Source organism: Aedes aegypti, chromosome 3 (genome assembly GCF_002204515.2).
Source record: "Aedes aegypti strain LVP_AGWG chromosome 3, AaegL5.0 Primary Assembly, whole genome shotgun sequence".
Taxonomy (NCBI): Eukaryota; Metazoa; Arthropoda; class Insecta; order Diptera; family Culicidae; genus Aedes; species Aedes aegypti.
The window spans coordinates 114,198,725-114,226,362 of NC_035109.1; the positions used below are offsets into that span (position 1 = coordinate 114,198,725).

At 39.5% G+C, this 27,638-nt stretch overlaps 1 protein-coding gene across 3 annotated transcripts in view; it reads right to left on the bottom strand.

Annotated features, from left to right (window-relative positions):
* The window catches only part of LOC5567033 (glucose dehydrogenase [FAD, quinone]), a 206,254-nt gene that overhangs the window by 107,310 nt on the left and 71,306 nt on the right, over positions 1-27,638 (bottom strand). Inside the window, exon 1 of one of the 3 annotated variants that reach the window (XM_001651381.2) lies at positions 8,936-8,956. The exons of the other annotated variants lie outside the window; for them this stretch is intronic. The gene's annotated coding sequence lies outside the window, so the exon portion shown is untranslated. Of the gene's footprint in view, positions 1-8,935; positions 8,957-27,638 lie in introns of those variants that run through there. 3 annotated transcript variants of the gene reach the window in all.

The window sequence follows — 27,638 nt, forward strand, 5'->3', positions numbered from 1 at the left end:
CTAGAGTTACGCTGATACTGTTGATTATGTTCGTCAGTCACAACATTGCTGAAGACCGTTTTCAAATCGGACGCCGTTTTCAAAAAAAAACTTTAAGAGATCGCTGATAATACTCATAGATCTTGCTACCCATACTTTAAAAAGATCATAAAAGGGCACTGGATCCAAAACTTGGTAGAACACAATCAAATGAACCTGTTTGGGTATCGACTTTGTTCAAAAACATCCAAAAGACATTAGTTACGCTTGTAGATCTGAAAATCTGTACCCGAAGAAGTTATTGGATGATCTTAAATAGTAGTTGACGGGGGTCCATATAGCAGTAGTGGTTAACGCGCAACTGTTCCGCAAGATCACGCTGAGGAAGCCGGTTGAGGATCTTTTCGTAATGGAAATTAATTCGTCTTCCCAATGCATTGAGTATTATCGTACCTGCCGCACGATATACGAATGCAAAAATGGTCAATTGGCAAAGATAGCTCTCAGTCAGTAACTGGGGAAGTGTTAATCAGAACACTTAGCTGAGAGGCAGAGTTTGCTGCCCAGTTGAGACGAAACGCCAGAAAGAAGGAGAGAAAGATGAAACAGTCGTTAAACTCAAAACTAGATGGAATATGTTCAGATGAACCTATATTTTTTTTTTTTTTTTAATTTTAAGAACTATTTTTTTTTTAGGCACTCCGTGCACTAGGCCACTACTATGCCGATTATCATATCCTTACAGAATCTATTTATATCCTTATTGCTATTTCTCTCGTACCGAGCAGGTAGAGGAGAGAGCTGCCGTTGGTCCAATCCATATCCATATAGCCGTAGTCCATTGGTATGCGGTGGTTCATTTTGCCATGTTTCCGTGTCGTGTGAGGCAACAGCCTACAAAGAGGGTCAGTTTGTCTCAGTCACCATCCGACACTGACGGAGGATGGATGTGTTTCCCCAAATACACTGTCCTTCGTGCGGCGTCTTCTGGTGACTGGACGGAGTTTTTTTTGTGAGGAGGGATTGGGAATCGAACCCATGACCTTCCGCTTAAGAAGCGGAAGCGTAACCTCGAGGCTACGGGACCCCCCAGATGAACCTATATGACTGTAAATGTTTTTCAACGACCTTCGCGAGATTACTGGTTACGCTTGTAGATCTGAAAATCTGTACTAAGAGGAGTTATCGAATGACCATAATTAGCCATTGAACTCAAAACTTGGTAGAACTTAACTATATAAAGCATTTATAGGTGTTATTCATGTTTGCAAGGTTTTGAAGAATTCTATTTATATTTTTTTTTATTACATAAATGGAGGTTCCGGTGTACCAATGAAACAGCCATCATCACTAGCGCCACCACGTGGCCCACTAATGGAGAGCACCCATTTTCCGGTTCAATTGCAACCCGCTATCTACTCGGGCAGATCTCCGTGGTTAGCCGCAAGGCAAAGGTATGCAGCAGGAGATTTTCCGTTTCGATAGCACCGGCAAATAGGCTCACGAAAAGCTTAGATAATGGAATACAATGGAAATGAGTCTTGGTGAGTTCGCTTCTTTTCCCTCGAGAAATCGATCATCGCAGGCAGTTGACGACGACTGTCGTCGATTGAGGGTTTCCATGGGGTTCTGCAGATGAGCAGCATAATAACCGCCGCCGCCGCCGCCGATAAAATGAAAGGGCCGGAAAATATAAATCGAAGAGTTCATCAGGTGGAATAATACTTAGACTCGTCGTTTTTCATCTGATGCCATGGCAGTGGGTTGGGAACATGCTGCTAACAAGATTTTATCGATTTGTAAACCTCCGATTTTATCGGTTTCGTTTGTTTTAGGGGACCAGAGTTAGACGAGGAGAAGTTATGAGTTCCATCACGAATAATCTGATATCTTATTTTTGCATGACCGAAAATAATCCGTTTCAGATATATACAGCACCTTTGATGTTTTCCGCAAAAGTTCCAGCCTTACGTTATGATGAAGGGCCAGAGTATAGATTAACACAAATTGCATATTCTCTAAGCGGTTGATGGGCAAAAGGTCGAATGACAAAAGATTGCAAGAACATAAGGTTGGAAATTACTTGTTTGGTAATATTTTTTTCCTTATTTACAAACTGTCCTTTTCTGTTTTAACGCTTCGACATTTTCCCCTTGCGAAAATTTGACTCCAGACCATCAATCAATAAATGTTAAGTATAATTTTATGGTCATTTTATTTCTTAACATGAAACTGATGACTACCCAAAGTTGGGACATTTCGAAAAGATTGACTTTGCGATTTCATTAAACATTTATTAAAATTTCGATGTTTCAGGTGGTCATATCATTTTGAAAAGAAGTAAGGTACACCGGTGCTGTGATGATAGCTGTTTTTACCCCTTTAAGTTTATTTCATTTGAGAGCATTTTGTATCTTTAGTTAAATATCTCATAATTTTAAAATTCGGCCATTCCATGAAAAACCGATCTAGTGGGTCACCGAATTTCGTGAAAATTTGCTATATTGTTCCTTGTCTAAAATAAGGATACACGTGTTTTTGGATATTTTGATTAGGGTGACCATTTCCAAAATAGGATGACCCGAAAAATCGCGACCCTGCAAAATTTTTATTTTCAAAAAATATATAACTGTTGTACTGTTCGGCCGATTGCTGTTCTCATTTTTTCTTGAAAGTTCAGAAAATTTTACGTTTACTGTCAAATTTTCAGCGATGTATGTTTTTTTAGTTGTTGAGATATATTTTTTTGAAAATTTAAAATCAGTCATTTTTCATCGGCAGGTCTCAGCGCATTAGATTTTTTTTATTTAAAAAAAATCATAACTTTTGAACAGCTCAACCGATTTCCTCGGATCAAAGGGGCTATTGCTTTCATTCCATAAAAAAGATTGATAATCGGTTGAGCTGTTCAAAAGTTATGTTTTTTTCAATTAAAAATCTAATGTGATGTGACCTACAGTCTGTGTCGATTAAAAATGACCGATTTTTTTTATTTTCAAAAAAATATATCTCAAAAACTAAAGAACATAACTCTATAAATTTGACAGTAAACGTAAAACTTTCTGAACTTTCAAGAAGAAATGAGAACAGCAATAGCCCCTTTGGTATCAAGGCCTTCAAAACACAAAAAACGGAATTTTTTTGAATTTTTGCATGTAAAAAAAAACTTTTGTGAACTCTTCAGCTTTCATTTCGTTCAAGAAAATTTAAAATCGGTCAAGCTTTTCAAAAGTTATGATTTAATTTTTTTTGCAGAGTTGCGATTTTTCTAGTCACCCTATTTCGGAAATGATCACCCTAATAAAACAATCCAAAAAAAAAAGTGTATTTTTTATTTCGGATAAGGAACAAAATAGCAAATTTTCACGAAATTCGGTAACCCACTAGATCAGTTTTTCGGTGTACCTTACATGCTATTTAAGGGGTCGTCCATTAATTAGGTAAGGGTTTATGGGGGGAGGGGTGGTTTGGGATTTCTTACGCGCCATACAAATTATTTTTAATTTTCATACAAAAAATCTTACTATGGGGGGAGGGGGGGTCCTAAAACCGCCAAAATTGTCTTACGTAATTAATGGATCGCCCCTAACGAATCGACACTCGTCAATAAGGTTAACTCGGCTTTGAAATGGGCTGCAAAACGGTGAGTCGACAACTAGGAAGGAGCGTTCAACACAGCTCTGGTCCTCACAAGTTCCTACCTCACGCTTCCACGGGTCAAACGATGACAAAGACCGCCAGCTAAGGATTGCGTACTTAGCTGGTAGTGCAGCCTGGGCACTGTTGTCCTTCTGACATCAGCTGGATTGAGGAGGTACGTCTCGAGCGTCTGTTCACCAGGAGGTGCGGCTCAAACAGCGTCTGTTCTGGTATCCAGCGGCTGAGTAAGGCGCACAGCTAAATCCAAGATGGTAGCCCCATCAGCGCGATCGTCCTAGTGTTAGTTGGGACGTTAAACAGAGCTGGCACGATGGCGCTCCGGCGAGACAGGAGTGTTGGCGTAGGCGCAATAAGCCACCCGTAAAAAACCTTATTGCGAATAACATAGGAGATAATACGACCCGGAACAATCGGCAAAGACCCACGCGACGAAATAAGGATTACGATTGGAAACTTGGAACATGGAACTGCAAGTCACTTGGTTTCGCAGGTTGCGACAGGATAATCTATGACGAACTACATCCCCGTAACTTCGATATCGTTGCGCTGCAGGAACTTTGTTGGACTGGACAGAAGGTGTGGAAAAGCGGGCATCGAGCGGCTACCTTCTACCAAAGCTGTGGCACCACAAATGAGCTAGGAACTGGCTTCAAAGTGTTGGGCAAGATGCGACAACGCGTTAGCGGGTGGCAGCCGATCAACGCAAGGATGTGCAAGATGAGGATAAAAGGCCGTTTCTTCAACTACAGCATCATCAACGTACACTGCCCACACGAAGGGAGACCCGAAGACGAGAAGGAGACGTTTTACGCGCAGCTGGAGCAGATTTATGACGCATGCTCTCCGCGTGACGTGAAACTCGTTGTTGGCGACATGAACGCACAGGTAGGACGAGAGGAGATGTACAGACCGGTGATCGGGTGGAACAGTCTGCATGCCGTATCTAACGACAACGGCCAACGATGCGTCAACTTTGCAGCCTCTCGTGGTATGGTTGTCCGAAGCACCTTCTTCCCTCGCAAAGATATCCATAAGACCACCTGGAGATCACCCGATAACCTAACCGAGAACCAAATCGACCACGTTCTAATCGACGGAAAATTCTTCTCTGACATTACCAATGTTCGCACATACCGCAGTGCGAATATAGATTTGGATCACTATCTAGTTGCTGTATGTATGCGCTCAAAACTTTCGACGGTGAACAACTCGCGTCGAAGCCAAACGCCGCGGCTTAACATCGAGCGGCTACGGGACTCACAAGTAGCCCAAGAATACGCGCAGCAGTTGGAAATGGCCCTACCAACGGAAGAGCAGCTTGGCGCCGCCACTCTAGAAGATGGCTGGAGGCACATAAGATCCGCCATAGGTAGCACCGCAACAGCAGCACTAGGTCCAGCGGCCCCGAATCAGAGAAACGACTGGTACGACGGCGAATGCGAGCAGTTGAAGAATGAGAAGAATGCAGCATGGGCGAGAATGCTGCAACACCGCACGAGAGCGAACGAGGCACGGTATAAACAGGCGCGTAACAGACAAAACTCGATCTTCCGAAGAAAAAAGCGCCATCTAGAAGAACGAGATCGCGAAGCGATGGAAGAGCTGTTCCGCGCTAAAGACACACGGAAGTTCTACGAGAAGCTTAACCGTTCGCGCAAAGGCTTTGTGCCACAAGCCGACATGTGCAGAGACTGTGACGGAAATCTTCTCACGAACGAACGTGAGGTGGTCGAAAGGTGGCGGCAGCACTACGACGAGCACCTTAATGGTGATGTGGCCAGTAGCGGAGGTGGCACGGAAATAACTTTGGGAGCACGCGCGGACGACGAAAGACTTCCGCCTCCAGATCTCCAAGATGTAGAAACGGAAATTAGACGGTTGAAAAACAACAAAGCCGCTGGAGTGGACCAACTTCCGAGCGAGTTGCTAAAATACGGTGGTGATGCACTGGCAAGAGAGCTGCACTGGGTTATTTCCAAGATTTGGGAGGAGGAAGTATTGCCGGAGGAGTGGATGGAAGGTGTCGTTTGTCCCATCTACAAAAAGGGCGACAAGTTGGATTGCGCCAATTATCGTGCGATCACAATTTTGAGCGCCGCCTACAAGGTACTCTCTCAAATTCTATGCCGCCGTCTATCACCAATTGCTAGATTATTCGTTGGACAATATCAGGCAGGATTTATGGGCGAACGAGCAACAACGGACCAGATATTCGCCATCTGCCAGGTGTTGCAGAAATGCCACGAATACAATGTACTCACACATCATTTATTCATCGATTTTAAATCGGCCTATGATACAATCGATCGAGAATAGCTATGGCAGATTATGCACGAATACGGTTTCCCGGACAAACTGATAAGATTGATCAAGGCGACGATGGAGCGAGTGATGTGCGTAGTCCGAGTATCAGGGAAACTCTCGAGTCCCTTCGAATCTCGCAGAGGGTTACGGCAAGGTGATGGCCTTTCGTGTTTACTGTTCAACATTGCTTTAGAGGGTGTGATAAAAAGAGCGGGGATAGACACGAGTGGCACGATTTTCAGAAAGACCGTTCAGTTACTTGGTTTCGCCGACGACATTGATATTGTTGCACGCAACTTTGAGACGATGGCGGATACGTACATCCGACTAAGGGCTGAAGCTAGGCGAATCGGACTGAACATCAATGTGTCAAAGACGAAGTACATGATAGCGAGGGGCTCAAGAGAAGACACGGCACGCCCCCCACCTCGAGTTTATATTGACGGTGATGAAATCGAGGTTGCCGAAGATTTCGTGTACTTGGGCTCACTGGTGACCGCCGACAACGACACCAGCAGAGAAATCCAGAGACGCATCGTTGCTGGAAATCGTGCCTACTTTGGACTACGCAGAACGCTCCGATCGAGCAAAGTTCGCCATCGCACGAATTTGACCATCTACAAGACACTGATTAGACCGGTACTCCTCTATGGACACGAAACATGGACCCTACGTGCAGAGGATCAACGCGCCCTTGGTGTTTTCGAACGGAAGGTGTTGCGGACCATCTACGGCGGAGTGCAGATGGAAGACGGAACGTGGAGAAGGCGGATGAACCATGAATTGCACCAGCTGCTGGGAGAACCAACCATTGCCCACCTCACAAAAATTGGGAGGCTGCGGTGGGCCGGGCATGTCACCAGAATGTCGGATACCAACCCGGTGAAAATGGTTCTCGAAAACAATCCGACCGGCACAAGACGACGTGGTGCGCAGCGAGCAAAATGGGTCGATCAAGTTGAGGACGATCTGCGGACCCTTCGCAGAATGCGTGGCTGGCGACGGGAAGCCATGGACCGAGTCGAATGGAGACGTCTCCTACGTACAGCAGAGGCCACCCAGGCTTTAGCCTGACTGGATTGGATTGTTTTTTTTTGTTTTATTTAGTACATTTAGTTTCATACACTAACAAATTTTTGTCGAACTTTCAGCAGTCAAGTTTTTGGTACTTTTCTCTAACATCAAATGATAGAAAGACGAATTCCATGTCAAATCGGTCAGTCCCAGAACTAGACAATCTTCGATTTGCAGCAAATTTTGCACATGTTTTTGGTATGTTAGAATGAGTGTTTTCCATAGACAAATCGATTATTTTGTCTCAAGAATAACATTTGAAAATGACCTATAATATTTTGCATGCAATTTATTTGAAATATTCTAACTCCCAAACTGTTGATTTTAGAGAAAAATATTCTATAAAGCAGTTATAGTGAATCGTTTGGACTGCATGAAAAAAGTATGCACTGAAAAAGTAATTTATATTTTACATGAAAAATTCAAAAATAAAACTTAAATTTTGAAAAACGCAAAAACCCCATTTTTAATGTATAATTTTTTATTATTTTATTAATTTTCACCATAGAGTCTTGATAGTAAACAGATGTTTGTGACAATGTTTCATGATGGATACATTTTTATTAAAAAAGTTTTTCAAAGAACAACTTTTGGTCGATTTTCAATATTTTGGTTCTTTATCATAATAAATACGTTCTGATGATACAATAACTTGAAATTATATTAAACCAAAATGATTATCTGGAAAATTGCTTTAGAAGGCCATATTCAAATGATAAAAAGTTTAATGCAAAAAAATATTATTTAAAGAATAAAATAGGTCATTTTCATTAGTTATTCGCGGTTTTCCATCAAGAACAATACGTTTTCGAGAAAATAGGCCATATTTCACTCCACTAACTTCTTTTTCTGGATGAAGTATCGCAAATAACTAATAAAAATGGCCTATCTTATTATTAAATTTATATTTTTTTGAATTACACTTGATATAATTCGAAAACGGCTACTTCAAGAGAAGTGATCGAGATAATCATTTTCGTTCAAAATATTTTTAAGATTCTTATTGTGTCATGAAAACGTATTTATTATGACAAAACATCAAAATTTTAAAAATCGACCGTAAGTTTTTCTTAGAAAAACTTTTTTATTAAATATAATTTTTCGTTATGTTAACTATCAAGCTCTTATGGTGAAAATTTAAAAAATTCTTGACATCCAGATCTCTATAGATTCGCGCCGAACCCACCTGATCTAGTACTGCATTTGAGTGCTAGACGATTGTAGTAGTGCTATAATTGAGAAGCATATAATTTAATATTCATAAGTTGTAGTAGCAAGCTAGGTTTCGTAAAATTAAGATTAAGGAAATAAATTCATTCTAAGTCGAGCTCTAAGATAAGCAAGAAGTCCAAAATTTGTAATCGCCCAAGTTCTTTTTCTTCTTTCTGGAGTTACGTCCCCACTGGGACAAAGTCTGCTTCTCAGCTTAGTGTTCTTATGAGCACTTCCACAGTTATTAACTGAGAGCTTACTATGCCAATGACCATTTTTGCATGTGTATATCGTGTGGCAAGTACGAAGATACTCTATGCCCTGGGAAGTCGAGAAAATTTCCAACCTGAAAAGATCCTCGACCGGTGGGATTCAAACCCACGACCCTCAGCTTGGTCTTGCTGTATAGCTGCGCGTTTACCGAATTTCCAACGGAAATCGCGAACCTGCCCCAACATACTTTTTCAGTGTATATATTTTTATTTTTTTCGACTCATTCTGGATGGAATTCGTCATTTGTAACTATCAGTGAAATAAATACGTACCTACATACGATGTACACAATAAGATTTTGATACCAAAATATTCAAGAGAGCAAATACTGTTTAACCATATGGTATTTGACGCAAATATTATTAGAATGTGAATTGATGGCACATATAGCTTCTAGGATACTTGGGGTTTAGTCTACGTAACAATCAAATACCTTTTTGTAATATCTGTCGTTATGAAGTCCGATTGTATGTCGCCTGGCGATTGATTACTTACTGTAATGAGAAAAAAAGAAATAAACGTAGTTAGTGCTAGCACTTAACATATGCATGTTGGTCAATAAGAATTTTATACACTAAAATCTGTAATTGCAAATCAGTTACAGTTTGGCTAATTATATTTTTTTGAATTTTATTCAATTGTGTATGCATTGTGGAACAACGATCAAAGTCGTAAAGTTTTATCTGCAGAAATTTTGCCACAATTTTTTTTGGTAAAATTGTTGATAAAATGTCAATCAAAGCTTAATTTAGTTTCTGCTAAATTATGATGATAGTATTGTCCAACACAGAACACCTAGATTTAAGAAATAAATGAATTGTTTGGAATGATACTTATAATTGAATTAAAAAAAATCTGTCTGAATAAATCCTTTTTCATATTAAGTTATTCATATTTATATCATATTATTTTAAAAATCATGGCGGAGAACAAAATTGGAAGGCGTGAGCAGTTTTAAGTGACGCTCCACAGTAGGGCGGTTCATAATTTAAAAATGATTGAAAATCCCATCTCCCATGTCTTCCTTACCATCATTGTCATAAAAATAGTGTTCTGCGAAATTTTCAGCTTTTTCGGTAGTGAACAATAAGTTTGAACTATGGGATGATAAATTTAGGCATACATTCCAGTACTAACGTGTTTGGAACATTTTTCAAAGTTTCTCCATAGAAATTTCCATATAAACTTCCTTTGTCTTGAAATCACTACCGAAAAAGCTGACAATTTCACAGAACACTATTTCTATGATAAGGATGGTAAGGAAAATATGGATTTTCAATTGCCCTACTCTACAGTTAATAATGTCCTTCATATAAAAATGCCCATGTTAAGGGAAAGTTTCAAAGAAAAAATTGGCAAACAATTATTATAATAGAGGAATGCAACACCATTACGGATGGACGGCTACGAAAACTAAAAATCTAAATATGAAATATCGACTAATAAACGTTTACATGGATTATAATTTGTGTTACTCAAGCATAACTGCTCCACCTAAACACATTTTTTTGTTATTTATTCAACGTATTGGACTGTAAGGTAAGCTAAGGTAGGTATTGGACTGTTAAGGGTTTTCGGAAGATGCAAACCACATTTGTGACGTTGCCTACAGAAAAACAAAGATTCACTCTACTATAATGGATTTTGAACAATCAAATTGTGCGATGCAATTCTCCATGATTATAAAACCCACATTTTTGCAAGTCCTCATAATGAAGTGAAAAAATAGGGAGTAAAATAATTCACCCTACATCAAAGCTAATTCTATAAAAAAAAATGTTTGAAAGTTCAATGAGTTCATACATAATTAATTGGCGGCATTTAAATCATCATTCAATAACGATGCAAACAGCGAACGTTAAAAAACACAATGATGTCATAGAACAAGTGGAAAAATCCCTGCCACTTATCACGGCTTCGGTTTTGTTCGAGCATTATCTTTAGTCCCGTTGAATTAATATTTATTGATTACACTTCACCTCAGGGGTCACATGATACCGGTTCTGGGGAGCGGATTATGGCGGCAAACGCGAAAAAAAAACTGCGGTTTGTTGGGGGATTTACACCGCTCGTTCGCTCGTTAAAATCGTCACCAATTCCACACCTCTTAGCCATCAAAAATTGGTTAAACCGATCCGGTTTCGAATTTTCCCAATTTAAGCTGCGTCCTTCCGGTTGCTGGTATATGTATAACTCCTACAAAGTGTTTTTCAATTTTACACTTGCTGACTGTCAATCACTCGAACCAGATCCGGGGAATCCTTCGTCGAAGCGCAGTGGAAACAGAGGCAACACGTCACGGTCGACGGACACATAAATAGTTCAACTTTGACGCTCCCTGGTTCTTGCTACCGACTTCCAGTAGAGTGGATTCTGATTGCGGCGGTTGAGAGAAAATAGAACACCTCTCGCTCCATTGAGTTATCCATGGACCGTGAAAGTGTAGCACTTCAGCTTAACAGTTTCCCTAGCCATAGTCCAATGGCAGCAACGATGGTAGAACGGAAGGAAGTGGTTTTACAACAAGAGGTATCGTTCAAGAGTGTTGGCTTCCAGAAAAAAAAAACTTTCTATCTTATCTGATAGCACCATGCAACATTTGAATTTCGATTCAGACGTTTTTAGTTATCAAAATACCATTTCAAAGTTGTTTCCAGCCAGAATTTGTCTTATTTCCAAGAATTATGTACAGCTGTTATGTTTAATGTATGTTTCACATAAACCCGATTTCTAAATAATCCAGACTCAGACTTCCTAGAAGGCCACGTCTATCTCATTCAAGTGGATGGGTATTGATCCAGCGAAACAATCAATTTTTGATCAGCTTCAGAAACAGCTTAACAGGCTTTATATGCGTTGGAAAAGCCTGTACTAATTTGGAGACTTTATTTTTGTATCTCATATGAGCCGGGTTTAAATTGATATCACGATGTGCTCTGGTCTTAAGAAAAATCACCAGCATAATTTATTGTGAAAAAGAAACCTGCAAAACAATTTCGAAAATTGCAGAAAAATGCAAAATTGTAGTGTAGGGTATGTGTTATGTTTTTTTTTTCATGTGGATAGGACAATGCCAATAGATTGTAACGAAAAGTTTAAGATGTATAACCTTTGTATTACGGAGATCCAATTTTAATCTTAGGATTTTGTTTTCTATAAAGAAGATTGATTACTTTCCAGGTTTCTCGGGGCACGAAATTGTGACGGTTCCTGTCTTCAGATGTTAATCCTCTAACACGAAAAATATGCTTTTGTGGTACACAACATCATTTGCTTCCTCAAATCGATCTTAGTTATGTTTCTATGATGTGTGTGGATATGTGGCTATGACAACTATTAACGATATATAGTTAAGCGTTACCAGATTTTGGGTTCAACGACTATGGAAATTGATCCAATAACACAGCGTAACAAAAATGACATTTTTGCGTGTCTCAAGGATCAAATTATGTGTCTCTAGTAAATTTGGGGTTGCTTAATCTGGTGCCATTTTCAGAAATGTTCCAGCACGTCACAATTTTTAGCTACAGGTCGCCAAAGTTGTATAAAACAAAGGTTTTATTAATGTTTACATGAAATTTAAAGTACAATTTATCAAACTTTTTTATAATCTAATCCACCAAACATGCAAAATAGAACTTGAACTTTCATTTCAGGCATAATTTGATTGAAATCGCGCGATTAAATTTCGATTAAACCGATTTTTTCAACATGCTTGCAGTCTCCATACAAAATTCTTCGTTTTTTCTATATGGCAAAATACAACAATTCTCTAAACCATCAAAAAACAACTTTTCCGCATCGAAAGTATTACAAATTTTGATGATAAGTATTGTTATACATATAAAGTTTGAATTCTGTGGCAAATTAAGCCAATATATTACCTTACAAGCTGACAAACTTGCATGCAAGTTGGCTGAAATAGTCATTTTTTGCGTTTTCAACAGTTAATATCTCAAAAACTAGACGTGCTATGATATTTCTGATAACGGCAATAGATTCAGCAACCCTTAATTAAGTGAATAGCGGTATTTTGGTGCTGGAGACAAAAACGTGTTCCGCAGTGTAACTCCTTGAAATAAAAATCTTCAGATCGACAAACATACCGTAAAATCGGGTGAAATTGATCATCGAATCACACGATTCAATTTATTCATAATGGAGCACAAATATCAATGTAAGTTGCAGTAAATGAACGTTGCTTGTCGTAACTATTGTCGAATTGTGTGTTGTGAGGTTTTTCGCGTTAAAGAATGTTTATTACTATGAAAATAAAGTAAAATTTCAAAATCATGCACGGTGCAGTATTGACAAACACCTATGAACTTCTATTAATAAACAAGGATTAGAACATGGTATAAACCTGAAAGTTTGTGAGGATGCTTGAGATATATCCCCAAGCTAGATTTCATCACCAAAACTCGTACTAATTTGCTCATATGGTTGAAATAATTGAAATTCTGTTAGATATCATTGAATTCCTTAGGAAATTGCATACATTTAGGCGTTTTCCGCGTTATTCTTGAAATTTAATTATTTGTTATTTATATAAATATTGCATTGTTAAGAATTTTACAAACATTTTCGGATTCAGGGAGCTCAAATTTATCATATAGATTTGTTTTGGAAACTAACAATAATGGTATTGACAAGTGATCAATTTCACCCCGAAATGAGTTCCTATGATTTTTTATTTTAGAGGTACCGTAAAACGGGGTAACTTTGATAATGCGGGTAACTTTGATAGTGCAAGACCCACAACATATTAAACAAAATAACGAAGTTTCTGATAATCAGTTAAGCAAAACGAATGCAAAAGTAAAGAGTATTAGTATGACACTTCATGTCAAAGCTATTTTCATTGGAATCAAGTGCATTTGAGGCTTTTTATACGAATATTAAAAATTGACACAATTTTAGCATTTTCGAAACGCTTACAAACAATCTGTTCTACGATCATTATTTGATGTAGTTTTGAATAGTTGGCCACTTATATTTGGCAGCCTAGTTATCATAGAACTTGAATACGGTCTCAAATCTCTTAGCGAATAGCATTTTCACAAACTGGGATCATTTTTGTAATCTAAGTCAGAAATTTCCATATGACGTTAAACGCCTAGAGGTATGCAATGCCCTACAAATGTTCGTTATTCATTCAATTTTGTTCGATGCATACTCCATTATCAAAGTTACCCCAAAACAGAAAACCGACTTTCGATTATATGAAAAATTAGATATCCATTCATAATAAATCTTTTGGAAATCTATCGACTGCAATCGATAGCTAGGATGCCAGTACTTGTTTTAAAAATATAAATTATTATAATAAATCTTCGAGCTGTTTAGTAGAATACCTATAGGTAGATGAAAAAACCGAATTTAGTACTATACCATTTAATTCCACTAGAGTTTGTATCCTTTGACAGATACGCGTATTTCGACCTCAACTGTAAGGCCGTCTTCAGTGTCGTGTACTAGACTCGACGAAGTCGAGTCTAGTACACGACACTGAAGACGGCCTTACAGTTGAGGTCGAAATACGCGTATCTGTCAAAGGATACAAACTCTAGTGGAATTAAATGGTATAGTACTAAATTCGGTTTTTTCATCTACCTATAAATTATTATTCTTTGAAACAGCAAGCATAAATATTCAAGTTTTCTTCGAAAAAACTATCAAAGTTACCCCGTTTTACGGTATTTGTTAACACTAAAATGACATTAGTTAGAAAATTTCGGTACATAAGTCGATGAGGCTCACCTTCGTACTTGTTTTCCTGCATTTAGTTGTTTGGCATTGTTAACATTATAGAAATCAGACTAGAAGAACCGTGAAAAATGATCAATTTCACCCGAAATTACGGTAATCAGTTTTTTTTTCGGAGATTTATGAACAACATTTATACTCAACAACGCTAGCGTATAGGATCACCATAGTAGCATGTCCGAAAGAACTTGAAACTATTGAGAATCAGAGCTACAGGTCCAAAGCCCTGATAAAGGTAGATGGTTGTGATGGGTATGACCGTTTTCATCATGTAAAGAACAAACGGACAATGCTGTATCGTGTCAGCAACGAGGAGGCAGGCTCTCTAGCACGATGTAGGTAGCGCAACCATGATTAGGTGGTCTATCGAAGACTCTTCATCAACTAAGAAAGGCAACAGTAGAGTAAACGGATAAATTTTTCGGCAACAGACCCGGCAACGAATATAGGGCAACGATTGGAAAGTTGGATCTTGGAATGTGAAAATTTTGAATGAATCCGTGCGCGTGGTGTTCCTGGATCGTGAACTGCGGAAGCAGATGAAGCGAGTTAAACGGTGGAAAAACGTAAGCGACCTGTGTGTTGAGAATAAATTTCAAGTTCTTCAACTGCAGCCTGATCAACATATATGTGCCAACGATCGATAAGCCCGATGACACGAAGGATGAGTTCTAGGAAAGCCTAGATAAGGCCTACGGGTGTGCCAAAAACAAGTTGTCAAGACTTCGTCCGACCCGTCATTGGAACGAAAAGCCTCTATTCCGTTGCCAATGAAATTTCCTGTGGCTTGTAACTTTTGCTGCTGCTAGAAGGATGGCAATCAGCAGTACACGCAAGAATATCCACAAACATATCTAGCGACACCCCAGTGGCGATGCCTGCTCCCAAATAGACCAGTTGTTGGTTGATGGGCGACATTTCTCAGATGTCATGGATGTCAGAACCCTTCAAGGTCCTAATATCGACACGGATAATAATTTCGTTGCGGCTGAAATTCGAGCGCGTTTATCTAGCGTCATGAGTTATAGAAATAACAGAACGATGTGCTTCAATATCCAACGCTTGTCGTCGGATAGGGTACAGTACTACAGCAGCTAGACGAGCAGTTGGGGAGAATTAACATTCCTGGAGAAGCCAAGGGCCTGTGGGACCCTGTCCACGAAGCTGTGACCAAAACGGCGCGGGAAGGGCCTGGCCAACGACAAAGACGAAACGACTGGCTTGTGGCCGGTATCCGGCAGAACAGAGGACTACGAGAGCCGATGAAAAATGAATCCACCGCAGGGAAAAGGCATTACAAGCGATCCTCCTCTATGCGCATTTCACTCATTCAGTTTTGTTTACCACCGTTTGCACAAAATTGTGTACAGCCCTATTTGCAAAGAATCTGTGCTGCACAAAGAGAGGCCGGTTTTGTGCGCTCGGCACTCATTTTTTAACAGAGCAAGTTTAGAGTGTATGTATTTTCTCTTAAGTGGAGTGACTGACTGGATGCTTCTCAATGTGACTGATGCACTTACAGGCTAGTGCTACACACTGGTGAAATGCCATCACTGTCAGCGATAATAAAAGTTGTTATCATATCATCCAGTTAACCGTCTTTGCTCGGGTTAGGACCCGCAACTTGCAAACGAAAACAAAATTCGCCCTGTATAAGGAATTGATTCCTCCTGTGCCTCTACGGGCACGAAGCGTGGACGTTGAAAGAGGCAGACCAGAAAGTGGCGTGTGGTGCAGACGCATTTATCACGAGTTGTATCAAATTATAAAGATGCGACTATTGTTAAGCGTGTAAAATACGGCAGTTTTCAATGAAGTGCTTTTCACTTAGTGCGAATGCCGAAAAAAAAAATGCGAAAATAATACTCAGCAGGGAACCAAGTAGATGTAGGCGACTTCGTGGAAGATCACGAATACGCTGGCTATACGCAATGGAAGAGGACCTGACGACCCTAAATGTTCGGAACAACTGGAAAAGCATCGCGCAAGACACACGAAAATGGAGCACTACAATACGCTCGGCAATGGCGTGACGCTTACGTTGTAACCAATAAAATACAAGGTAGGTAGGGTCTTACAAATATAGCTAATCAAGTTTGTTGTAATACAAGAATTTTATTGAGTATAGGCCTTCAGATCTACACGTGTACTCAGTGCTCTTTCGAATGTTTATGAACCAGGTTGATACCCTAATGGACAACAACGAGTGTTTAAAGTTGTTCAACAATTACTTGGATTACAGGTTATCAAATCTACAAGCGTAACAAAAGATCTTTCAGAGCTTTGGGAACAAAGCTGTGCAGGGTCTTATAGTTAAATCTCACACCTATTTTTTTGCAACGACTTTTGCAGATTAGGTGTACAATAACTAATTTTATTTAAAAACTACCGTGCTGCATCTATATCCGGACGCTAAAGAGGCACCAAATCTTACAGTGATATTTTCACTACCACATTGCGTTATTCGATAATTGTGTGGTAGTTCCTGAAGCCGCAGTCGGATAAAGCTTTGTTGAAATAAGGTTTACATATATGCGTGTTCTGACAGTTGTATGCATATATTATTTGCTATTGTTATTTCTCTCATACCGAGCAGGTAGAGGTAGAGGAGAGTGCTGTCGTTGGTGCAATCCATATCCATATCGAAGTCCATTGGTATGCGGTGGTTCATTTTGCCATGTTTAAGTGCCGTGTGAGGCAACAGGCTACAAAGAGGGTCAGTGTGTCTCAGTCACCATCCGATACTGACGAAGGATGGATGTGTTCCCCAATACACGGTCCTTCGTGCGGCGTGTCTTCAGGTGGCTGGACGGAGTTTTTTGTGTGGGGGGTTTGGGAATCGAACCCATGACCTTCCGCTTACGAAGCGAAAGCGTAACCTCGAGGCTATGGGACCCCCCAAGGGATCATTTTTGTAATCGAAGTCAAAAATTTCGATACAACGTTAAACGCCCAGAGGTATGCAATACCCTACAAGTGTAGCGTAATTCATTCAATTTTGTTCGATTTATACCGACTTGCGATTATATGAAAAATTATACATCCATTCAGAATAAATCTTTTGGCAATCTATCAACTGCAATCGATAGCTAGAATGCCAGTACTTGTTTTAAAATTATAAATTAATATTCTTTTAAACAGCATGCATAAAGATTCAAGTTTTCTTCGAAAAAAAAAAAAAATATCTAAGTTACCCCGTTTAACGGTACTTAAATTCAAAGGAAATCTGAGATGTTTAAACGGATTTTAATTAGCCGTGATTATCAGAAAAAAATATACCATTATAATTCAACTCAAAGTTTATTTATTTAGTTATTTGTTACTTATAGGCGAAGTTTTGAATGAGATCTACCAAATTTTGAGTGCTTTCACCTAGTAGAAACATTTATTTTAAACAGATAAATTATACCTTATAATACGGTTAACAATGTTCAAATGTTTTCAATGACAATTGCAATGGGCTTCGTGGCCGTGCTGCTAGCTTTACTTAGCATTTAACCGCATCGAGTCAAGAAGTGTGGATTCAATCCCCGCTTCAGTCCGGAAAACTTTTCATCAGGTGGTGATTCCTTCAAAGGGCAAATCTTCCATTAGAACCATTAACGTGTCGGTGTTTTTTTTTTTGCAAGTTTTTCACAATTGATCGATTTTCCATAGGCTTAAGCGCTATAAGGCATTACGGAGCCAATTTTGTATTATTATTATCATTCATAATATATTGTTACAGCTCAACTTAGCTGTTACGGCAAACTATTTACTGTCCCAGTACGTAAGTTTCAATTGCTAAACAATGTGCGATTGACCAGACTATGGTACTCTAAATCATTGTCAATAGTATTGTAATCAAGTATAGCATACATTACTACATTTAGATTTTTCACAACGTTACAATTTTACTTGTGGTTTTTCAGTACTTTTCAATCCCACAAACACTTTGGAGCCGTAGATGAAAACAATAGTGAAAAAAATGTATTAATCTACCAACTCAATACTTTAAATACGCTTAAGGAAAGTAAGAAATATCCGTTATTATTTGATTTTATCGAATCATAACACTTGCACAGCTTAATTTTACAGTATGGCCCATAAAAATGCGAAAATTGTTTGATCGTGAATCTAGCATCCACAAGCGTTATTTTCATTGTTTTTGCTAGTGTATGTAATTTCTGATTATTGTAGTATATTCTGACATAACTTCGCTATACAGGACAATTTATGTCTTAATTTTCTCATTGTCCTAAATAATGTAATAAAGCAAAGAAGTTCAAAGGTTTTGTCCGCCCAAAGCTAGAAACATCATCTGATTGTCGTATACTCTGGTGATTAACTTTCCACCTTTAAAAACCACACTTTATTGTTGAAAATTTTATTTTGTTTAGTATGAGAGGATGGAGGAGTTCTTAGAGAACGTGTTTTTCATGATTACAATAAAATATTTTGCCAGGGTCATAGTTTTGATGGCATTTGCGTCTTATAGGTTTGATATGCCTTTATTTTTTGTTAAAGTTGAATAAAAACTAAATACGGAGGGCTATATCAGATTTTTGAGGATGAAATTTGTTCCTTTGGTTGGAGGCAACTTATATAAATACTAGCTCATAGGTTTTGAGCAAAACGGAGCCACTTATCACACTTATATGAAGGTTCAATCAAAGCTCTCCAAAATGAGCCGTTTGTTCGAAAATATGTTTAAGTCTCCAATGACCCAGGTATGCATCAATTCCATCATTTGATATGGGCGTATGCTGGATACAAGGCCTGTGAAGAATCTCACGCCATCGTTGGTGTTTTAGAAGCTTTCATCACACAGATATTGAACTCGACGTCCGCGTGACAAAATTTGAAGGTATGCTTCCAATCCCTCTCTGGTAAGGTGAAAGTAACAGATAAAATTAATGTAAAAAGCGAAAAATTGAGTCTAAATAGATTAAACCATACTTACTTGATACTTGATGGGCTACAATTCGCTAAGATGAATCTGCGCCGAATGGATGAGTCTTCTCCACTGGGCTCGGTCCTGGGCCAATCGCTTCCAGTCACGAAGTCGGCGGCCTCGTCCGGGTTCTCTGTTGAATATTATCTTTGCTTGTCGTTCTTCCGGCATACGGGCAATGTGACCAGCCCAACGCAGCCTGCCGTGTTTTATGCGCTTGACAGTATTCACCTCTTTATACACTTGGTACAAATCGTGATTCATGCGACGCCGCCAGATGCCGTTTTCTAGTTTACCGCCGAGTATTGTTCGCAGCACTTTAGTTCAAACACCCCGAAAGCTCTCCGGTCGACTTCCTTCAATGTCCATGATTCATGGCCATATAGGACAACCGGAAGGATCAGTGTCTTGTATAACGCGAGTTTTGTTTTCGTTTGCAGGCTACGGGACTTCAGCTGGTTACGGAGCCCGTAGAAAGCCCGACTCGCAGCTGCAATACGTCTTTTCACCTCGCGGGTAACATCATTATCGCATGTCACTAGTGTTCCAAGATACACAAATTCTTCCATCACTTCAAACTTTTCACCACCTAGCACCATTTCGCTACCACTAACACGTCCGGACCCACGTTGACCACCAGCTATCATGTACTTCGTTTTTGTGGTGTTGATCGTGAGCCCAATCCTCGCTGTCTCCCTCTTGAAAGGCACGAACGCCTCTTACATTGCCCGACGGTCAATCCCGATGATGTCGATATCGTCCGCAAAGCCAAGGAGCATATGAGAACGTGTGATAATGGTACCGCTTCTCTGCACACCGGCTCTCCTGATAGCACCTTCGAGCGCTATGTTAAACAGCAAGTTAGAAAGAGCGTCAATCTGTTTCAATCCATCTAAGGTTACGAACGATGAAGAAATCTCGTCCACCAACCGCACACTTGATTTAGATCCATCAAGCGTTGCACGAATCAGTCTAATAAGCTTCGCCGGAAAGCCATGTTCGGACATAATTTGCCACAACTCGTTTCTCTTCACTGAATCGTACGCTGCTTTAAAATCTATAAACAGATGATGAGTCTGCAAGTTGTACTCCCGGAATTTATCTAGGATTTGACGCAGCTTGGTATTCGCCGATAAAGGACTCCTCATACGGTCTCAATCTGTTGAACAGAATTCCAGACATGATTTTGTACGCCGAATTAAGGAGTGTTATCCCTCGGTAATTGGCGCACTCCAGTCGATGCCCTTTCTTGTACAGAGGGGAAATGAGATCTTCCAACCATAAGTAGGCATTTGTTCTTCCTCCCATATCCTCAATATGATACGGTGAAGGAGTTCGTGCAGCTGCTCACTTCCGTATTTGAGAAGTTCGGTCGGGTGCTCGTCCTTCCCAGCAGCCTTGTTGTTCTTCAGCCCATTGATAGTTTTTTTTTTACCTCATCTAGCGTTGGAGGTTCCACAGCCTGTCCATCGTCATCGATTTGAATACTGCTACCAGATCCACTTCCATTATCTCCGTTCAACAATGACTCGAAGTACTCTTTCCTCCTGGTGGCCACCATTGTTATATCCGTCAGCAAGTTTCCTTCACGGTCGTTGCACATGGCGGGAGACGGCGCTGTTTTTTCCGCACACCATTTACGGACTCGTAGAACCGTCGCATGTTCTAGGGGCCCAGATAGCCGTAGCGGTTAACGCGCAGCTATTCAGCAAGACCAAGCTGAGGGTCGTGGGTTCGAATCCCACCAGTCGAGGATCTTTTCGGGTTGGAAATTTTCTCGACTTCCCAGGGCATAGAGTATCTTCGTACCTGCCACACGATATACGCATGCAAAAATGGTCATAGGTATAGTAAGCTCTCAGGTAATAACTGTGGAAGTGCTCATAAGAACACTAAGCTGAGAAGCAGGCTTTGTCCCAGTGGGGACGTAACGCCAGAAAGAAGAAGAAGAACCGTCGCATGTTGTTCTGTTCCATAGCTTCTTGCGCCTGAGCAATTATTGCCTCTTCATGCTCCTTTTTCTTTCTGCGATGGATCCGTTTTTCGGCTGCCCTTGCTTCCTTGTACCGCTCTCTGCTCTGACGGGTACCAGACACCAGCATCCGGCTTCTAGCCAAGTTCTTCTCGTTCGTCATTCTCTGGCACTCCTCGTCGAACCAACCGTTCTTTGGTCTCCGTTGAGCAGTACCTACCACTTCTCGCGCTACTGTGCTCACCGCTCCGTGGACTGACTCCCACAGATCGCTGAAGTTGACGCTTTCGTCGATTTCGCTAATCCGCTCGTCGAGCTTTTGATGGTAGTCCGCTGCTACACCAGCTGCTGACAGGCGTTGGATATTGAAACGCAACGACTGTCGATTTCTAGAACTCGAAACGGTTGATAATCGCACTCGAATTTTGCTTACAACGAGATAGTGGTCTGAGTCGATATTAGGACCCCTGAAAGTTCTAACATCGATGACATCGGAAGAATGTCGGCCGTCTACCAGAACATGGTCGATTTGGTTGCAAAGTTCGCCATTTGGGTGTTGCCAGGTGTGCTTGCGGATATCCTTGCGTGTAAAGTAAGTGCTGCAGATGGCCATCCAGAGTGAAGGCTCTCTTTACCAATGATAGGGCGGAAGAAGTCCTCTTTTCCGACCTGCGCATTAGCGTCGCCGATGACAATTTTCACGTCGTGTTTTGGGCATTCTCCATAGGTATTGTCGAGACATTCGTAAAACGCGTCCTTCACGTCATCGGGTTTGTCGTTAGTCGGTGCATATACGTTGATCAGGCTGTAGTTGAAGAACTTGCCCCGAATCCTCAATACGCAGATCCGCTCGTTGATCGGCTTCCACCTAATAACGCGTTTCATCTGCTTCCCGATCACTATGAAACCAACTCCGTGTTCAGCTTTATCGCCACCGCTGTGGTAGATGTTGTATTTGAAAGCGATGTTAGCGATGGGGTCTACCGCTCGGAATTCACATTCTCTAGATCTTAGCCAACGCACTTCCTGAATTGCAGCCACGCACACGCCAACTTTTCGCAATTCACGAGCCAAAAGGCTCACTCGTCCAGGTTCATTTAAGGTCCTGACGTTCCAGGTACCGAGTTTCCAATCATAGTCCTTATTTCGTTGCCAGGTCGGTTGCCGAAAATAACGTTCGCTTCTTCTTCTTTCTCCACTTTTCGTGGTGGATAATGATAAGATTAAACCATACAAGTAATGAATAATGTTTATGTTTAATTCACATTTTCTATGTAAAAACTACCATAAAACACAATATGAAGATTTTCGCATTTTTTATGGGCCATACTGTACATGTCTTCCTTAAAAATCAATACTCTTATCGGAACTCTCTAAGGAAGATTGTACCCCATAACCCTGATATTCATTTTTCCGAATCATCGCCCTGAACGCACCATTACCCGGAATGCGGAAAATTTGGTCTAGTTTCAGGAACTGCATGCATATTGGCCACTGGACACCGGAGATGTTCCGGATTTTCCGAGGTCATGTGCAAATGTCTTTTTTTTTTGTCGCTTTTATTTTTGTGCGGTGTAAATTTGGATAGATGTTGATAATTTCCCTAGAAACTAGAACTTGTAGGAAGTTGAATGCCACCGGACGCATTGAGATTCGTTGGAAATCTTCAGAAATATGAACATTTCTGAAAAACTGGTTCCGAAAAACATGGTCAGTCATGTTTGTATTTCCAATCATGTCAATATTATCCGGGAATATATCCAAAAGGGGATCAACCTTCAAAATGATGTTTCCCAGCAACACATTCAGAACCATTAGATGCATAGACCACTCTACCGTAGGTTTTCGATGCATTGGGGGGAAGTATTCAATTAGGAACATATCTGGAACCATATCAATATGGGCATTACACTTCATGATTTCTATTATTTTTTTTCCTATCAATGCACTTCACTTAAACTGAGAAACTCAACCAAGTATGACGAAGTGCTACCTTTTACAGAAAACTCAAGCCTTAAAGTGTTCTTTGACAAGCATATGTCAAGCGTTTTGCTATACAACATGTACCTATGAGTTGCATGTTAAAGTATTTGAATCGTGAGTAAAAAAACTAATTTGATTACATGATGGAAGTGGCCCCTCGATGCCTTATAGCGCTTGAGCCTATGAAAAATCAGTTAATTGTGAAAAATTTTTAAGTCTTGTAAGTGCAATTGTGTCTTTGAAATCAATTGAAGTTGCTCAACAGTATTATAATGCATAATTTATCTATCTATATCTATCTATAAATAAAAATGGAATGGTGTTTGTATGTCACGAAATGGCTCACGAACGAGGCAACGGATTTGGATGATTCTTTTTCCATTTTGTTCGTCAAGGGTTCCGACGTGTTTGTGTGTATAAAAGTTCCAGGATGTTCACCCACGGTGCTCCAATTACCTTTTTTATCAAATAAAATATACCATTCAAACGGCAGTCAGCAGTTGATTCCTGACGTTGTTCTGCACCTCTGGGCCGATTTTTAAAAAAATCCTTAGGCAGAATTTTGAGTTACGCCCTTTTGAAGTTTATATGATAGAAATCACACGAAATATGCCACTTTAACTTGTTTAAACAATGATATTATAATAAAATGTTGTAGTTTTAATTTTTTATATGGTTTTAGATATTGAAAAATACATTTTTCTAAAATTTTTCTCGACCGCCATTTGAAAAGGGCCAATGCTTTGTTTGATTATTACTAATAAACCAATACACGAAAAATGATATCTACCAAATTAACGCCTGTTAGTGATTTTAGGAAATTGTCCAAAGCATTCAAATTTGTATGAAAAATTCTTGGACAGGATATGCAGATACGCCCTTTTGAAATGTGTGGAAAGAATATGGAATATGGGATATGGTGGATTCTGCTCCATCTGTAATTAACGTTTAGCTAGGTGCATACATAATCATTACACTTTTGCGGTTGTTCTTCTTCTTCTTCTTTCTGGCGTTACGTCCCAACTGGGACAGAGCCTGCTTCTCAGCTTAGTGTTCTTATGAGCACTTCCACAGTTATTAACTGAGAGCTTACTATGCCAATGACCATTTTTGCATGCGTATTTCGTGTGGCAGGTACGAAGATACTCTATGCCCTGGGAATCGAGAAAATTTCCTTTACGAAAAGATCCTCGACCAGCGGGATTCGAACCCACGACCCTCAGCATGGTCATACTGAATAGCTGCGCGTTTACCGCTACGGCTATCTGGGCCCCCCTATTCATTCAATTTAGCAAGTTGCATAGAAGGAATGATTCAAATTGTATTCAAATGTAACGCAGAATTTTCCAATTTGAGACCCCCTTTCCTCCCCCACGTTACAGCTTTTGTATGGAAAATGTATGAACCGTAACACTACCGAACCTCCTCGTTACGTAACATTTGAACGATTCCAAATTTACACGTACACATGTTGTCTATACTGACATTGAAGAAGGACCAATGTATAATTGAAATAAACACATTTCAATACAGCTGAACAATGACTGTATCAAAGTTGACCGGAACACTCGAACATCACTTATCTTTATCTATATTATATATTCATATATACATACTTCTATTCTAATCTGTTCTATTCTATTCAATTATACTCTACTTAAATTTATTCTACTCTGATCAACCCTACTTGTTCTTGTACATATTTTTACAAATAGACACTGTTAAAATTACCAACTGCGCGCAAAAGATTTGAACGGTACTCTTTCGATATTTGTACGGCTTTTTAGCGCTCCCAGCTCTGTAAAAAAATGCTATGCACAGATTCTGACTCCTAATGCGTGCTTCTCATATGATCCATAAAAACGAAGATTTGAATTATTATTTCACAGTAAGTCCAAATAAGGGTTTCAACTTATATATGATAGTTTTTGTGTATTTTAAGGAATTTAAGCTTTTTGTATTAAATGATTTTTATTTGAGCTGGATCCTCATTTTAAAGGTAATTTGAACAAGTTTGTCGAGAGCTGGGAAGAGCAGTGTTCACGCAAAACGCGAACAGTGTGCAACATTTTAACCCTGATCAGTTCAGTCGTCGTTTTCACCTTGTTGTTGATCCTGTCTATGTAATCCATTCCCCCCTATTCCCATTCATGTAAAACAACCACATAACTAACCTCGAGTCGCCGCGAGTATTTCGGCTACCACCACTAACAAACACCCTTTTCTACCTGAACCACACACACACATTACTTCACGCAACCCGACCGACTAGCTTGAGCTCTCCATCATCACACCACCCGGACTACCGATTGCAGCATCCAGTATGTAGTACATAAGACAGTGGAAATTTCCATCGCAACCCCACCATTCAGTTTCTAGCCGTTGTATGGCACGCGAATAAACCGTCGTAGTTCGAAAACCGATACCCAAAGCGTTTCTCTCACCGAAGCAGCCCAGCTAGTAGTCCTTTTCAGGACTGTAGTTAAGAAATCATATTCACAGTCTGAGCTATCGGCACCCCAGGCATTCCTTCAGGAGAAGGAATTGGCCGATCATCCCTGGCGTTCCGAAAGGAATTGGCCACCGAAGCAGGGATCCTCTATTCCGGAAGGATTGCCCTCGTCAACTACTGTCCGTGATCGGACAAGCAGAGTCTGACAAAATCTTCGAAATATCATATCACCATGTTTAATGTAAAAGTCTTCTGCAATGCAACTGGTCGAGGACTAGGCTGACATGATGAGCTGGCGTCGGATAACGCTGTGCATAACGCTGTTTCACAGACCTGTCTGCGCTATAAAGTCGAACAAACATCGAAAGTGTACCGTTCAATTCTTTTGGGCGCAGTTTTTGATTACAACATTGGCATTTGTGAAAATATGTATAAGAACAAGTAGGGTGGATCAGAATAGAATAAATTCAAGTAGAGTAAAATTGAATAGAATAGAACAGATTAGAATAGAAAAGAATTAAATAGAATTGAATAGAATATAGAATATAGAATTATGTAGATACAGATATGTAATGTTCGAATGTTGCGATCAACTTTGATGTTCAGCTATATTGATGTATATATATTTCAATTATACTTTGGCCCTTTATTATGTCAATCTAGACAATATGTGTACGTGTAGATTTTGTGCAACTTGCTAAATTGAATGAAATAAGAACAACCGCAGAGGTGTAATGATTATGTATGCGCCTAACCGATTATAGATTATAGATGAAACGGAATTCACCATGCAATATTCTTTCCATACACTTCAAAAGGGCGTATCTGCATATCCTGTCCAAGAATTATTCATTCATATTTGAATGCTTTGGACAATTTACTAAAATCACTAACAGGCGTTAGATTGTTAGATATAATTGTTCGTGTATTGGTTGATAAGTAATAACTTATCATAGCATTGGCCCTTTCCAAATGTCGGTCTAGATTTTTTTTATGAAAATGTTTTTCAATATATAAAACCAGATAAAAAATCAAAACTACATTTTTTGTATAATCTCTTTGTTTAAACAAGTAAAAATGTCATATTTTCAGTGATTTCTATCATATAAACTTCAAAAGGGCGTAACTCAATATTCTGCCTAAGGATTTTTTTAAAAATCTGCACAGAGGTGCAGAATAACGTTAGGAATCAACTGCTGACTGCCGTTTGAATGGTATATTTTATTTGATAATAACGGTAATTGGAGCACCGTGTCACCGGGAAAGTAGGAAAAACGGGACTGAACGGAACTGTCATTTTCTATGGGACGATTCATAGCGGTTTTCAACAGCCTACTTGATGGCGAGAAGAAGTTTGCCGGGACCACTAGTTTAAAATAAATGTATTTAATAGTTACACCTTCAAAAAAGAACTCAAAATTTGGTTGATCTCATTCAAAACTCCGACTAGAAGTTACAAATAACTAAATGAACAAAATTTGAATCTATTTTTAATAGTATATTCTGATTATCACGGTCAAACCCGTTTAAATAGATTTCATTTGAATTTGTGAACTTATACAATCTAAAGGACGCAACTTCAAATTTTAATTTCGCCCAGATTTGATGGTGATTTTTTCTGATAATAACGGCTAGGGAAGCATCGTAAGGTACTGTACACAACGAGGTTGTTAGATAACCCTGGACAGCTTTTCGTTTCTTCAGAGAGAACTCAGGTAGCTCATGTAGAATTTGAGACGGTACAGCTTGGAATCCAAATTCAATATTATACCAAAATTTATATGGTTCTAGTCTTACGAAAGGAGAAAGACTTTGAAATTTATATTTTAGCTGTGTCGCTAGCAGCTAAACTGGTATATTTAGACACAAAGAAAAAGGTGAAAAGTTCATTTGGTGGAAGTTTTAATTTTGATTTTTTCGATATTTCATGAAATTCCGTTTTTTGTCTGTTATTTGAGAATTTTGCATTTAATTTTAATGGGCACAAAAACCCACGATTTATTAGGCAGTTTTAGTTTTATTAGGCAGTT